This window comes from Gracilinanus agilis, chromosome 4 (genome assembly GCF_016433145.1).
Source record: "Gracilinanus agilis isolate LMUSP501 chromosome 4, AgileGrace, whole genome shotgun sequence".
In the NCBI taxonomy this organism is placed as follows: domain Eukaryota; kingdom Metazoa; phylum Chordata; class Mammalia; order Didelphimorphia; family Didelphidae; genus Gracilinanus; species Gracilinanus agilis.
The window spans coordinates 163,866,108-163,877,851 of NC_058133.1; positions in this window are offsets into that span (position 1 = coordinate 163,866,108).

An 11,744-nucleotide genomic window follows, 5' to 3' on the forward strand; every position below is an offset into this window, starting at 1 on the left:
AACTATAATCAGATCAACATTACCATTACATCTAGGAAGGAGTTGTCAATCAATTGCCCTGTTGTTCTACTTGCTTTTTCTATGACGTCTCAGACCAAAATATTCTTCCATTAACATTCTCTTATGCATTGTCTATTAAAACATAAGATCCTCGTGGACAGTGACTACCTTGCTTTTCTATTTTTATCCTCAATACTCTACACTCCTGGCATATAGAAAGCAGATCTTTAGATCTCATAGATCTTCTTCATTCATTTATCCACTCATGACACAGAACAGAATAAATATCATATAAATTAATTATTTTAGGGGTTAGGAGGGGGAAAGTTGGCTAGATTGGAGTACCAAGACCACTTAAATTTGAATCCTGTCTTTAATAATTATTAGTTCTATGACTGGGTTTCACACAGACCACTTGGGGCTGGAGAGTTCCTTGTCTTTAAAATGAGAAAATAGTACTGAATGAATTTCAGAGGTAAAGAGGACCTCAGAAGCCATCCAACTCAATATTACCTGAACAGAAAGGCATTTTAAATGAGTTCCTTCAAAAATCTCTAGGGATTATTAGGAAATTTCTACCTTCTAAGGCAGTCTCATTGCACTTTTAAAAAATCTTTAAGTTTTAGCAAATTTCTTGGGGGTTTTTTTGTTCTTTTTCCCTTCATCAAATCTATAACTGATTCCCTGAAACTTCACCCATAACTTCTAGTTCAGCCTTCAGGGACCAAGAAGGAAAAAGTCTAATCCTTCTTCTATCAAATAGCCCTTTCTACATATACATTTTGTGTATTCACTTTCTTCAAGGTGTTCTTCCAAATTACCAATTATTTTAACATCCTCAAAAAAATATTGATCAAATCCCTACTATGTGTCTGGCACACTTACTAATCATTTTCCAAATACTATCTCATTTGATCCTTATAAACCTTTGAGATAGGTGCTATTATTATCACCATTTATAATTGAGGAAATTGAAGTAGAAATTAAGCAATTTACCCAGGGTCCCATAGTTAATAAGTTCATGAGGCTGCATTTGAACTAAGGTCTTCATAGATCCAGGTTCAGCACTTTATCCACTGCTCCACTTGGCCACCTCACATTGTCATTAAACAATGTAAGATACTCCCTTATCATCAATAGCCTTCATAAAGCATAGGCCCCAGTACTGGACACAATATTAAGAAGTGTTTGACTGGAACTCGGAATAGAGCATTGATTATGTCATTAGTCAAGTCAATAAACATTTATTAAGACCACATGTACCAGGGACAGTACTGAGGATACCAGAAAAGAGGCCAAAATAGTCCTTGACCTTAAGAAGCTGTGATCTAATGGGAGAGACAATATGTGAACAACTATGTACAGACAAAATATATGCAAGATAAATGAAAAATAGTCTCAGAAGGAAGGCACTAGATAGCCTAGTATAGTCTAGAACCCTAGACCTAGAGCTGGAAATATGGGCATTTAAATCACCTTCAGATTCTTACTGGCTATTGTTTAACTGCTGTTTACTCCAGTTTCCTTATCTGTAAGATGAGGATAAAAGTAATAGCTATATCCCAACACTGTTAGGATGAAAGGATAAAATAAGATGATATTTGTAAAGTTCTTTGCATAACTTAAATTACTATATAAATGGTAGTTATTATTGTTATCATTAAGGAGATAGAAATAACTTTTTGGAGAAAGTAAAATTTTAACTGAGCCTTAAAGGAAGCCAGGAAAGCCAGGAGGTATAAATAAGAAGGGAGGGAAATCTAGATATAGAGAGGGAACAACATGCAGTGAAAATGCACAAAGAATATGGTGGATGGCCTCAAATGAGAAACAGAAAAGAAGACACTATCATTGGAACACAGAATACATGGTAGTGAGTAGAGGAAAGGTTGGAAAGTATAAAAAGCCTGAAAAGTTAGAGGAGGGCCTTTAAAAGCCAGAAAGGAATTTCTATTTGATTCTAGAGTTAATAGGGAGCAACTGGAGTTTACAGAATAAAGAGGATGATGTGGTCAGTCCTATATTTTAAGAAGATTACTTTGATTCAATAAGTGAGTGGGTATGAACTGGAATGTTGAAAGAAGAGTCTGGTAAACCATTCAGCAAGCTATAGGAGTACTTTAGATGTGAGATGAAGAAGGTTTATACTTGGTGGTGATAGTGTCAGAAAAGAGAAGGGGGAAACATATGCTAGGGATGTTTCAAATTTAAAATGGACGGGTCTTGGCAAGAGAATGGATACTGGGAGTAGGGGAGAGATAAGGGGAAATGAGAAGACCAGAATGATACCTGGGTTACCTAGGAGAGTAGCAGAATGGTGGTGCCTGTGATATTAATGAGGAATTAATTAATGAATAATTAATAATAATGTTAATAAGGGACACCTTGAGGAGAGAAAGAATGAGTTTAATTTTGGACATGTTGAGTTTAAAATGTCTATGGGACATCCAGTTTGACATATCTAATAGGCAGTCAGAGAAATGGAGATTAATAGAGAGATTAGGACTGTACAAGTAGATCTGAGAGTCATCTGAACAGAGATATCACTATGTTTTTATTAATACCTTCCATTATGTAATCACAAGAAAGGATCTCAGTGGCCATGTTGTTTGAATTGTATGGAACTAAGAATTCTAGAAATCCCTATGAAGTAGTTATCCAGTTTCTGCTTGAAAATTTCTAGTGATGAGGTACCCTTTCTTTTTAAAAAATCCATTTCCATTTTGGTTTGCTCTAATCTTTAGGAAGCTTTTCCTAATATTTAATTCCTATTCAATTATGTGAGGGTTTTGTTATTGTTGTTGTTTGGTTGGTTGGGTTTTGTCTTGTTTTATTTTGTTTTTTGTTAGTTTTGCAGCATTTCCACCATGCGGTCTATAAGGTTCTTTGTAAAAGACAGTGCTGGCCTTGGAATCAGAAAGACTTGGGTTCAAATCTCTCATTACACACAAACTGTCAGACCTTGAACGAGTTGCTTAACCTTTATGATCCTCATTTTCCTCATCTATAGAAATGAGAGTAGAGGACTCAAAGACCTTAAGGTCTTTCTCATATAATTCTTTACCTAGGATTCTATGATCCTGGGGTTTCTCAGATGCTTTCCAAATAACACATTCTGTAAGTTTCTTTTTCTTTGCAAGTGGAGATAAGAGGAAGGGTGAGAGGGGAAAAAAGGATAAATGATATAAGACTTTATGGAAGAAGAGAGAGTGGCAAGTAGAGAATGATCAGTGATATCATATTCTGCAGAAAGGCCAAAGAAAATCAAGATTGAAACAAAGTAAATTAGGTCTTCAACCACCCTTGAAACATTTATTATTATGCAGGCATTGTGCTAAGCCCTTTACAAATACCATCCTTTGATCTTCACAACAACCCTGTATGGTAGGTGCTATCATTATCATCCCCATCTTACAGTTGAGGAAACTGAGGAAGAGAAAGGTCAAGAGACTTGTGTGAGGTCACAGGGTTAATAAATGTCTGAGGTTGGATTTGAACTCAGGTTTTCCTAACCCCAGACCAGGGGTTCTATCTACTGCATTCTATCTAGAGTCCTCTTAGAGTTAAGTGGCAGTAAATAGAAAGTAGATGACAAGGGGTTTAGGACAGACTAGATAGTGAATGGATTATGACCATGGCTATGGATGATACCTTTGTGAAGTTTAGCAGTGAAAAGTATGAAAGAGACAGATTAATACTTCCAGAAGGCAGCAGGATTGAGGATGGAGAGCACTTTGTCTGCATGTCTGGGTGCTTGCCTCTCTCTTTTCACCTCTTCCTCTCTCTTTTTGAATTGGGGAATTTTGAGCATGTTTGTATAGAGAGTAGAAAGACTGAAAATGCAAAGAGTAGGTAATTAGTAGAACAAAGTTATGAAGGAAGCTAGGTTTGGAGTACAGAGGGAATAGGATCCTGGAAATGGAAAGGATTAGGCTAAAGTTTATGTGATATAATCAGCAAAACACTGGTTTGGAAGTTAGAAGGACTGAATTTGAATCCTGATTTTGCTATTTACAAACACTATGAAAACTAGCAATTCATTTACTGTGCCTGAGATCATTTCCTAATCTGTAAAATGGGTATACTAACGTTTGTACTGTCCATTTATTAGGATTATTAGAAGGAAAGTATTTGATATGCCTTTACATATACCATAAAAGTATTGGTTTTTTGGACTAGGGAATTCCCTTTTTCCTCAATAATTAACTTTTTAAAATAAGGCAGTGAAAATTGGAAAGAAAACTTCATACAATTCCTCAGTAAGTCACACAGAAAAAGACTCATGGATCCCACCAATCTATATTATTTCTGTTGTTTCAAAGGGCATGGTGCCATTGAACTATCTAGGATGCACCATTTTGTCTGGCTTTGGGGTCTGGGGAGATATGTGGCATTATCCTTATTTTTTAATCACAGTCTATCTAGTTCAAAGTGAAACTTTCTCTTGGAATACCAGGGCTGATGACTGGAAGCAGGGGGTTTTCTTAATTGTAGAAGGAAAGTGTGTGTGTGTCTGTGTCTGTGTGTGTGTGTGTCTGTGTCTATATATGCCCAATTTTGAATGACTTTCTAGAAAACTCATATGAAGCCCACAGTCACAGCTACCATAAGTAATCATGACTTTCTCCTAATTTTGAGTCTTAAGGGTAATGGAAAAAAAGAGTAGCAAAGCAGTAGTAGCAGACTCTGAAAATAGTCACTGAAGCCACCTAGATTTAGAGTTAAATCCCAGCTCTGCCATTTACTACCTGCATGACCTTGGTAATGCATTTTTTCTCTCTGAGACTGGGTTATTCCTGTCTAAAATAAGGAGACTTGATTAAATAACCTCCAAATTCACTTATTGCTATGAATTCAGTAATGCTATATCTCTCATCTATCTCTCAGATGTATGGATTATCCTTAGCCAAGTGTCACTCCCCTGGTGTCTTTTTCCTCATCCCAGCACATTCCTGAGCTATATTCTCTCATGCTATAGTGGTTCAATACTGACTTTAGAAACATGAAGATCTGGATTCAAATCTCACCTGTGATACTTATTACCTGTGTGACCATGCCCATGTCACCTAAACCTCTCTTAAGCCTCAGTTTCTTCATCTATATAATGAAGATAATAATAGCATCCCCCCTTTCCCACAAGATAATTGTCAAGATCAAATATAATAATGCACATAAAGAATCCTTTACTTTTCTCAGTGTTTCATCCAATCTATTGAAAATAGTATTTGCTGAAATCATGCTTCTTAATTAGCTAAAGTTCTTTGCAAACTTTAATGCCCATATAACTGTCTACTATTATTAATATATTCTATAGTTTCAGCCCAAATCTGACAACCAGTCTAAAACTAGCTTAGTTAGGAGGCAAATGTATTTTCCATGTTGATAAATAAAAAACACAATGATGTCTATCTATAATAAGGGCTCTGTGATTTTGTTATAGCTACAGTAGTGTAGGAACTCCTAACAAGGCAAATCCAAAGTTTTTTAATCAATTGCCATCTTAGTCACAACATAAAGTATAAAAGGTACCATTTGAAACCACAGTTGTGCATCCCAAAACCTGGGAGCTATCCATCATTCCACATTGGCTTATAGGGGTCTAGCTCAAATAAAACCGCTGCTCTGTGGATCACTAATTGATTTGAATGTTTATGCTGTTCTCCTCTTGCAAGAGTTCACTATACTTGAATTTGCCCAAAATATCTTCAATGCATCATAGATTTAGAGCTAGAGAGAACCGTGGTGGCCATCTAGCCAAATACCATTCCTTTTGAGCCAGGGAAAGGGACACCTAGAGAAATTAGGTGATTTCCTCATGTCAGACCGGGAGTAAGAGATATGAATGATCTTCTTCTGTTTCCAAACCCATTAGTCTTTTCACTGACATAGACTCCCTAATCCCTTTCCAATTTGCTTCCTACCTGTGAAGACTTTATGCAGTGCCCCAAAGATAAACGTTGATTAGATTCTCATTCCTGCTGGTGCCAGTCAATATCTTAAATTACTGAATCTGGCTCAGAAAAGAAGACAAAAAAATATGATGTGGCCACTGAGTTTGAGGTGGCTGAAGAGGCAACCCAGGATGGCTCCCATTGTCTGCTAAATTAAAATAAGTGCATATTACCTGGGAGAAGGACTATTTCCTCCCTAGCTAGAAAGTTCTTAACTGCTTCTCAGGAAGAGCTAATGTTCTCCAGCCTCAGGGCTTTGGGAGTTGAGCTTGGAGGATCCCTGGGGCCACTCCTTTCTTTTCTCATCAGAGAGCGCTAAGGAAAAAGAACTTTCTAGTCCAACTTTGTAATTTACTCTCATTAATTCCAGGGCTTGTTAGAGAATTTAAGAGAACTCTTCATTGAAGCTCTGGAGTATTGAACTCTACATAGCCTTTCTTGGCCCACAAAAGATATCTCCTACAGCCCAATCTGATTTCTCAAAAGGATGCTTGTAAATAAATGAGGACATAAAAGATAGAAGTGGCTTTCCCAAACACTTTGTGCTTCTTTTTCTTAGACTCTCTTCTCTCAAATCTCTACAGGAGCTCCCTATTGTTCATCAAACTAACATGCTAATTAATTGGTGAGTTGGTTAATTCAAACACTGAGTACGTAGTCCATGCAGTTGCCTGTAAATCACTGTGATATGCTATCAGATCTTGCCTTTAATAATGTTTTATAGTGCCTACTATATATTGGGCACTATATTAAGTGCTTTACAATTATCTCATTTAATTCTCACAATAACCCTGTGAGGCAGATGCTATTATTATGCCCATTTTATAAATCAGGCAAGTGAGGCAAATAGAGTATATTTGTGTAAGTGACTTGTCCAGGGTCACACAGTCAGTAAGTATCTGAGGTTCCACTTGAAATCAGTTCTTTCTGATTCCAGATCTAGTACTCTAGCTCTATCCACTGTGCAACTGAGGGGACACATGATTATTACATGAAAAAAATCTAATAATAAAATATAGGCTTTAAGGTGACTCTTAAGATTATAGTTACAGATGTGCAAAATGAGGAAACAATCAGTTATCCAACTTGAATTTGTTAAGTACCTACAATATGCTAGTCTGCTAAGTGTTGGGAGTAAAATTTATACCAAAGGAAAAAAAGATGAGAGGAAACAGGGTGGGTAAGGCCAAATATATATAGAAAAGTTCCATGTGAGAGCCAGCATGATTTTAAAGAATTGATTATCTCAGTACCTGAAATTGGAAAAGATGTTAAATGTTGGGAAAAGACCAGGGTCCTTTGTATTAATCAAATACAATGACCAAGAAAATGAGTGTAATTACAGGTGTGTATGCCTGCAGTCAGATAGGTATAAAATATTAATTAGAATAAACTACACATACATTAAACGCATCCTTGATGATCATGTAGAGAGGACACAGATTATTTTACTTATAATAGTCTACAGTAAACCTCCTGTTGTGACCTGCACAATGGGACACAAAGGTTCAGAGAATATAAGATCCTATGATGTTTCTTACTTTTTTACTTCAAAATTTTACAAAAATGTCACCTTAAAATTGCTTTTGAAGTAGAGGATCTCTCATTTTTTATCCAGGTAATAGAAGATTATTTGAAAATATAATTATAACAGCCATAAATTTATTTAACTACTAGCTGACTGTTATTATTGGGAGAGAGCTAAAACAAGAAGGCAAATCATGAGGGTAAAATAGTAAGATTTAATAGTCTTCCAATGAGAGATTTTAAAGTGGTGACTAATTGTACAAGTGGTGTGGGGAATTATGTCCACCCCACAGCAGACATAGTAGGGGATGAGGCCAGGCTTATTTCCTTCAGGAACCAGGGAATAGGTTCTGATGGTTTGAGTGGGGGCTGGAAAGGGGATCTAAGTTTCTTCTCAAAAGAATGGGCATAGGGTGAAGTAGTTGGTGACCAAATAGATAGAGGAAAGGAATGGAGTAAGGAAGATCAGAGGAAGGATTCCCCAAAAGAGGGAATCCTGCTGCCTTCTCCACAAATCTAGTCAGTAAGTGTGGAATTTAAGGAATACAATGGTCTTCCCTACTAGTTAAATTAAAAAGTACTCTGAAATTTAAAAAGCAAAAAACCTGGGTCACACTATTGAAGTAAGACCAGCAGGAACAGTCCAAAGCTCCTTTCCCCTTTAGCACCAATCCTGAACCTTGCCCTATACCCCACTCCCTGCCCCAAATGCTTGATCTGATTGACTTAGAAAGGCATTAATCAATTGATTAATAAAGATTTATTAAGTGCTTAAGATGTGCCAGGTGCTATACTGAGGTGGGGATAAAAAAGAAAGAAATAAAAATCTGTCCTTTGCCTTCAAGGAGCTTACAATTTAATGGGAGAGATATTATGTAAACATATATACAAAATAAATAGGAAATAATTAACAGATGGAAGAGAGTAAAATTATAAGGGTTGGGGCAAGGTTTCCAATAAAAGATGGAATTTTAATTGGGACTTAAAAGAAACCAGGGAGACAGTAGGCAGAGTGGAGAAGAGAGAGCATTCTAGAAATGGGAGATGGGCAGGAAAAATGGTATTTATCATGTAAGAAGACTGGAAAGGTAGGAAGGGGCTTAGTTAAGTATCAAAGGAGAGAAAGAATAATATTTGAGAGATGTTGCAGAGGTAATACAGGCCTTGACAACAGATTGGATATGGGAGAGAAGCAAGTAAGAGATTGAGAGGAGTTGAAGTGTATTCCTAGGTTGCAAACCTGAAGAACTGGGAGAATGGTATTTCCTATGATTGTAATACTAACAGTAAGAGGGAAGGAGGGCTTAGGAAGAATTATATGAAGTTCTTTTTTGTACATATTGAGTTTGTTGTCTACTGGACAACCAGTGTGGAGATGTCTGAAAGGAAACGAAATGTAAGACTGGAGATCAACAGGGAGTTTGGAGCAGGATAGGTAGATCTCAGAATCATCAGCATACAGAGTAAGTAATTAAACCCACAGAAGCTGATGAGATCACCAAGTGAAGAAGGATAGAAGAGAGTAAAGAGGAACAAGGACAGAACTCTGAAGGGCATCTATGGTTAGAGAGTGTAATATGGAAGAGGATCCAGCAAAGGAGATAAAGAAGAAGCAGTCAGATAAATGGGATGCGAACTAGGAGAGAGTGGTGTCCCAAAAAGAGAAGAGTATTAAGGAGTGATCAATATTGTCAAAGGCTATAGAGGTTAAGAAAAATGAGGATTTGGAATGGAAGGTGCTCAGTGGCTAGAAAGTCAGACCTGAATGTGGGAGGTCCTGATTTAAAAACTGAGCAGAGACAATTCGTAGATGTGTGATCCTGAGCAAGTCACTTAAGCCTAGTTAACCTAGCCCTTACCACTCTTCTGCCAAGGAACTGATACTTGGTATTGATTCTAACAAAGAATGTAAGGATTTTTTTTAAAAAGTGGAAGTAAATATGATCAAAATTGGTGATTGATTTATTAAATTACCACCCAGTGATTTTCAGCTTCTTTTTGCCATGGGAATGACTACAACCCTCTGGGAGAACTACCCTACTAGCAGGAGTGGTTCAGAGGAATAACTGGAGCAATTGCTTATTTTGTTTCCCCAAATAATCCACTTCTTACCATTTCCCTCTCCCAAATTCCCAAACAGGCTTTTATTGAGCCAAATCACACAGGGTTTGGGAATACTGTAGTTGAGGGACAGAAGTGCAGGAGACAGACATCCTTTTTTTTAAATAGGAAAGAAATGAAAAGAGTGGCCATCAGTCCCCTACATCTGCAACTATGGGTTATTTTACTTAATATGTTGGTCAAGGTGTGTAGAAATGTGATGAGGGCATGGAAAAGGTAGGTACTAGCTACTGCTTGCTTATGTGGATAACCTCTTTTTTACTTCTTGGATTTGCCTTGGGCTGCCATAACCTTCATGGTTTTGACTATGGTCCCTCCATCCCCTTGGAAATGCATGGGCTTGATGAGTTTCAGATTCTTGCCCAACTCATACCTAATGGGTATAATGCAGGGTCTTGCATTGCAATATTAGCCTAGGCTAAGCTGTCAGTTACCCTGGATGGAATCTTGAGGATGGCATGCACCTGCATTACATGGGAACACCATTAGGCAGGTACAGTACTATAATTTCTTCAAAGATCTTTGGTAGGCCTACTAAGTTTATTACTATTATCTGCAATTAGAACATATTTTCAATCCTTAATATGAAAGGCAATTTCTTCATTCCAAAATGTTAATTTTTGGAGTTTCAATAGAAGGTAGCTAATCCTCCTCAAGATCTGCATACATAGGGTTCTTAGTGATGCTACTATAGAAGGGGGAGAGTTGGCCTCCACTAGAAGTGATGAGAGCAAAGATGTCTTGAGTCACCAAATGTTCACCTTTCCCTCACTGTGTTTAGTAGCCATCTCTGCTTTGTGGAAGCCCGTCAGACTCCTGTAATGCTACTTATTGAGGCAAGAAATTCCCAGTACAGGCTACTTCATCTAATCAATGGCATCTAACACTATCCAACTTGCTCTCTTCTGGTTTATAGGGAAGAAGATAGTAAATTCATAGGCAATCTCTCCCAAAGTTAAGACATTATGCTTAGTCTACAGCAGTGGTTCCCAAACTTTTTTGGCCTACTGCCCCTTTCCAGAAAAAATATTACTTAGTTCCCTGGAAATTAATTTTTTTTAATTTTAATAGCAATTAATAGGAAAGATAAATGCACCTGTGGCCATCACTGCTTCCCTGGATCACTGCAGCACCCACCAGGGGGTGGTAGCGCCCACTTTGGGAATCACTAGTCAACAGGTTCCCCCTACTCAGGCCTAGAGTGCACCAGCTCTTGAAGGTCCCAGAAGTTCTGTCCCTCAATATCAACAGGAACTGATAGGTGGCCCTTACGCAGCTCTGGATCTAGGGTTTGAATTCTAAGATACCAGGAGTGGGTGCATTGGCAAGTACTACCTGGTTCTCTTTTTAGAAGCAAAAGCAATTATACTTATTTCCCAAATTTTGAAAGAATATAGATTGCAAGTATTGAATTAGGAATCAGTCTTCAAAGACTCCCCATATCATTGCCATGACATTATTGTTTTGACTAGAGGTCTTTTCTCAAACTATACCCCTCAGACTTTCCCTGTTTGCAACATAAGTGACAGATAAAGGGAATTTCTATTTTATTTTTTCTGGAACTTTGGGTCAAACCTCCTTGAGTCTATCATAAGATGGAATAGGAGAAGAATTCATAATTTAGAAATGAGTAAATATACAGGTATGGAAAGGCATTTTTTTAACTTGTAGATATGCAGGATTTTAAAAAGATGAGAAATGGCTGGTATAAATGATAGATCCAAAGTTGTTATAATTAATTATATAGAAATTGATAAATGATAAAACTAATAGAAAATGATTTAGTGACCAAGAGTAGCGTGTGAGGTTTCTAGGGGATCTCAGGTACATGCCTGATATCTATGGAGAGAAACTTCTTTTTTTATAATTTTTCTCCCAAGAGGAAGAGATGGGGCATTTAATGTAAGCCTCCCAGAAATGGGGCCACTCTCCTTTGGAGATATCAGAGTGAGTCACTGAGGTTTAGTCCTGTATAAGGCACTGGGCATGATAAAGCAAGCTATCTCTATCTCAGATTTACAGGATATTTTCTTATTAGATATACAAACTTACTCAGCATGACTTAGATTATGGTTTACTGGGTTTTTACCTTTCTATCCCTCTCTAATCTTTAAATTCACAATATTTAGAGATGGAAGAAAGCTT